This window comes from Bison bison, unplaced genomic scaffold, assembly GCF_000754665.1.
Source record: "Bison bison bison isolate TAMUID 2011002044 unplaced genomic scaffold, Bison_UMD1.0 scf7180017864495, whole genome shotgun sequence".
Lineage (NCBI taxonomy): Eukaryota > Metazoa > Chordata > Mammalia > Artiodactyla > Bovidae > Bison > Bison bison.
In genome coordinates, this window is record NW_011495054.1 from 7,508,011 (window position 1) to 7,512,894 (window position 4,884).

The 4,884-nt window shown below is 46.2% G+C and overlaps 1 protein-coding gene across 1 annotated transcript in view; it reads right to left on the bottom strand.

The window, feature by feature from the left end:
- Nucleotides 1-4,700: 4,700 nt before the first annotated feature.
- DAO (D-amino-acid oxidase) overlaps nt 4,701-4,884 on the bottom strand; it is an 18,982-nt gene continuing 18,798 nt past the window's right edge. Inside the window, exon 12 of the transcript XR_824220.1 lies at nt 4,701-4,880. The gene's annotated coding sequence lies outside the window, so the exon portion shown is untranslated. The remainder of the gene's footprint in view (nt 4,881-4,884) is intronic.

Genomic DNA, 4,884 nt, shown 5'->3' on the forward strand with positions numbered 1-4,884 from the left:
GGGTTGAAGTTTGTCTGTTTGTCATAATGTCCTAGGGATGGTTCAACTTAACGGTCTTGCCAGCTTTGTCCATTCAGGGTAAGTTTAATGCTTTTGTATGCTTTAATATGATGATCTTTCCAACAAGGGGGAAAAGGTGCACAGTTGGCTGCTGACTTTGAGTCTGTTTGGAAGCAACACTCTCTGCTAATGGTGTAGAGATGACAGTGGTCAGCTTCTTCAGGTCCAGGCTCTAGATCAAATGCAAATGATCCCATGTCCCTGGATGTACGGTCTGCAGCACCCCCAAGGCCCAGGCAGTCAGGGGGGGCAGTTTGGCAGAGCTTCCTCTCTCTCTCACCCACATTTCTTTGGACCATGAGTGGCTAAAGCTCTAGTTATTTCTGGTCTGCTGAGCTCTCCTGGGTAACAAAGAACCTTTGCTTGTCTTTTTTGCCTTCCAGCTGAGCAGACACTGCCAGATGAGAAAGTCCACTCTCTTCACCCTCAAATAACCTGGAGTAACTGGGGACTATAGTGTGGAAGGAGAACTTGGTGGGCGTAGATGTATTCCAGGGGCTGGAGTAAAGAAGCTGGTAATTGTGGGTTTTCTCGAGAAAATGAAAGGTGAACACTCTTGGTTTTCTAAATTGCATGCCCTTTTATAAAATCGATCTTATTGAATGAAATAAGAGCTGCCCCAAACATTGTGCAAGCCTCTGAAACACATGAGACCTTTAGCTGAAAACCTTTGTGTCTAATTTTGAACCATCCAAATGCTTCCCTTTCCATTAATGGAAATGTCATCTGTCTCTCTCAGTGTTAGGAAAGACTAGAAAATGGTAAAGAATGTTCAATGTAGCCAGGATTACATGGTTTCTTTCTTTCCCTTACTTCAAGTATGCTCAGGAATACATACATAAGATGTGTTGGCAGTGAGAAAAAAAGAGTATCTTAGAGATGGACTTTGAATATGGATATGTATTATTTTTAAACAATGGTAAGCAACGGAGAAGGCAATGGCACCCCACTCCAGTACTCTTGCCTGGAAACTCCCATGGACAGAGGAGCCTGGAAGGCTGCAGTCCATGGGGTCACTGAGGGTCGGACACGACTGAGCAACTTCACTTTCACTTTTCACTTTCATGCATCGGAGAAGAAAATGGCAACCCACTCCAGTGTTCTTGCCTGGAGAATCTCAGGGACGGGGGAGCCTGGTGGGCTGCCATCCATTGGGTCGCACAGAGTCGGACACAACTGAAGCGACTTAGCAGCAGCAAGCAACATAGAGCCTTGAAAGATGATATCAGAAGTCTTCCTTGGTTATGACAATAAACATCAAAGGACTAGAATAACCTTGAGCTGTCAGTAACAGCAAAACCAACCAATAGTAGTTTAACCCTTTAGAATATTAATTGTTCATTTAACAACAAGCCCAGAGTCAGACAGTTCCAGGGAAGGTTCCGTAGCTCAACAATGTCATCAAGGACCCAGCTTTTTTTTTTTTTCCCTCCCAACCTTCTTCTGCATGTCAGCCATTGACCCAAAGTGTGAAACCTCATGGTGGCAAAATGGTTGCCAATGTGCCAGGCATCAAGTTTTTTTTTTCAAAAGAGGTAGAATGGGGAAGGAGCAGTCACAACAGGTTTCCTTTCTAAAGAGTCTGTTGTTTTGGCTGGAAAGAGAAGTCCTACAGATTTACTATTGCTTTGCATTAGTCAGACCTGGGTCACATGCCAATCCCAGCATGAGCTCTCCCCTAGTTGGGGAAGGAAGGGCCTACCTCCCACTGGATCAAGGGATACCCAGAGACTCTTGAACACAAAATTGAGATTCTGTTAGTACAGAGAAGGAAGGCAGTGATGGTGGGATGGGAGATAGCCAAGAGAAACCTTGACATAGAGTTCTCATGAAGGCTGTTACAGTTGCAAGGAACAGAACAACTTTAACTAAAACTTTAAAATAAGACTGGGAACAGTAGTTAATTTCCTGGGGAATATAAATATGGGAAACAGAAGTGTAAGGAACAACAGGAAGAGAGGAAGATTGTGGCAGAGTACAGGACATGAGCCCTGTCCAAAGCCAGTGGCTGCTACTCAGCTCCAGCTGATATTGTTGTATCATGAGGTCACCTGATTTTCAAGACAAGAATCTGGATTCTTATGTGAAATCTCCAAAATATTGAATGCTAGATCAAAAAAAAATTTTTTTTAACTTTAGTGTGTTGGATTGTTAAAAAATTTTAAATGTGTGAGTCTAATAAAATTCATCTGTAGGCCAGGTATGGTTGATGGGCGACCCGTTTGCAGCCTTGGAAAGTTCTCTGAAATAAATGGAACTGCAAAATAGCCACTGGGCTGGAGGCAGCCCTCTCCAAATCTGAGGCCCTGGTTTCTGTCCCTCTCTGCAGACTGGCTTCCTTCTGCCCCCTCGTGGCTGCTGCATGTACCTAACCTTGCATATGGCTTCCACTCACCAGGGTTCAGCTCTGCAAACATAGCTGACTCAGCTGATCAGTGTCCCACTTTCAAAATCTCAAGAGAGGAAGTTGATGGGTCCAGTTCAGCATTGGTCCAATTGCTTGGGTCAGGGAGGGGTGGGCTCAAGAGGTACAAACATGGCAGCTTTGGTCACGACATTACCGGTATGCCTGGAACCCGTAGCAACACATAGGTAAACTCTCAGGTCTGTTCATTGTAACTGTTACGGCTTATGTCGTGGCATATGGAATATCCACCATATATTGGTATGATATTCAGCACTGAGGATGCAGAAAAGAATTAAGACATGATCCTTCATGAACTCATAGTGTAGTGTGGAGAAAACACTACACAGTGGGACACAGAGCCATACGGGCATTAATGGAGGAATGCAGAGTGCTATGGGAGGCACACAGGAGGCCAATCCCAAAGCTCTAGAACATTCTGAAGTCCCTTCTGGCTCCTCATGATTACAGTCCAGATTCCATGATTACAGTCAGACTTAGTCACTGTTGGTACTTTACTGTATTCTGATTCCTTGACATTTGAACATCTAGATACATCACATATAATCATTCTCCATTAATCAAGAATATTTGATGATGAACCACTTCAAATATTCCTGTCCCCACATGCCAGAAAACAGAGCACTTCCTGAATTAAACAATTTGACTTGCAATAGCCTCAAAAAGGATAAAGCAGAATAAATTTAACAAGAGTCCAAGACATTTACAAACTATAAAACAATCCTGAAAGAAATTAAAGATCTAAAAAATAGAGACATTCCATGACCATGAATCTGAAGATTTAAAACTGTTAAGGTGTCCATATCAGAACTCCTAAAATTGACCTCATAAATTTAACAAAATCCCTATCAAAAATCCCAGCTGGGATTTTAAAACTTTCTACAAAGCTACAAGTAATCAAGGTGGCATGGTTCTAGCATGGGTGTGGAACAGGCGTTACATGTTGTTCAATGTCTAGCCTCTTTGGCCTCCTCCTGCCGTGAAATCTTACAGCGCTCCCTCAAGTGCTTTCTGTGGCCTTACTGCACCAAGGTTGGAACATCCTCACTCGCTCAGAGCTGCATCACATTAACCCTTACTCAGGACTCCCCACACTCAGGCTTTCCACACCCTCTCCCTCACTAGCAGCCTCCACAACCTTCCTCACTCAGAGCCTCCTCACTAGAGCTTCCACTCCCTAACTTAGAGCTCCCTCCCTCAGAGCTACCTCACACCCTGCCATACTCAAAGATGCCTCACGCCTTCCACACTCAGAGCTCCCGCACTCAGCACTTCTTCTATCCTCCAACACTCAGAGCTTCCTGAGTGTTGGGAAACTGGGAAACACTCCCACTTCCACTCTCCCTTAACACAGCTTCCTCACACCCCTCTTCATGCAGAGCTTCCTCACACCGTCCCTCCCTCAGCCATCCTCATACCCTCCTCACTCAGTGTTTCTTCATACCCTCCTCACTCACTGCTTCCTTAACCCTCCTCACTCAGAGCCTCCTCACTCAGAGCTTCCTCAGACCCTCCCTCACACAGCATTTTTTCACAAGCTCCCTCCCTCAGCGCTTCCTCACATCCTTCCTTACTCAGCATTTCACATTTTCCCTGACTCAGAGCTTCCTCACCCTCCCTCACTCGGCACTTCCTCAATCCTCCTCACTGAGCACTTCCTCATACCCTCCCTCACACTGAACTTCCTCATACCCTCCTCACTCAGAGCTTCCTCACACCCTCCCTCACACTGAACTTCCTCATACCCTCCTCACTCAGAGCTTCCTCACACCCTCCCTCACACTGAACTTCCTCATACCCTCCTCACTCAGAGCTTCCTCACTCAGAGCTTCCTCACTCAGCTTCCTCACTCAGAGCTTCCTCACACCCTCCTCACTCAGAGCTTCCTCACATCCTCCTCACTCAGAGCTTCCTCACATCCTCCTCACTCAGAGCTTCCTCACATCCTCCTCACTCAGAGCTTCCTCACACCCTCCCTCACACTGAACTTCCTCATACCCTCCTCACTCAGAGCTTCCTCGTACCCTCCTCACTCAGAGCTTCCTCATTCAGAGTTTCCTCACACCCTCCTCACTCAGAGCTTCCTCGCTCAAAGCTTCCTCAACCCTCCTCATTCAGAGCTTCCTCATACCCTCCTTACTCAGAGCTTTCTCACTCATACCCTCCTCACTCAGAGCTTCCTCACTCATACCCTCCTCACTCAGAGCTTCCTCACTCATACCCTCCTCACTCAGAGCTTCCTCACTCAGCTTCCTCACTCAGAGCTTCCTCACACCCTCCTCACTCAGAGCTTCCTGACATCCTCCTCACTCAGAGCTTCCTCACACCCTCCCTCACACTGAACTTCCTCATACCCTCCTCACTCAGAGCTTCCTCATTCAGAGTTTCCTCACACCCTC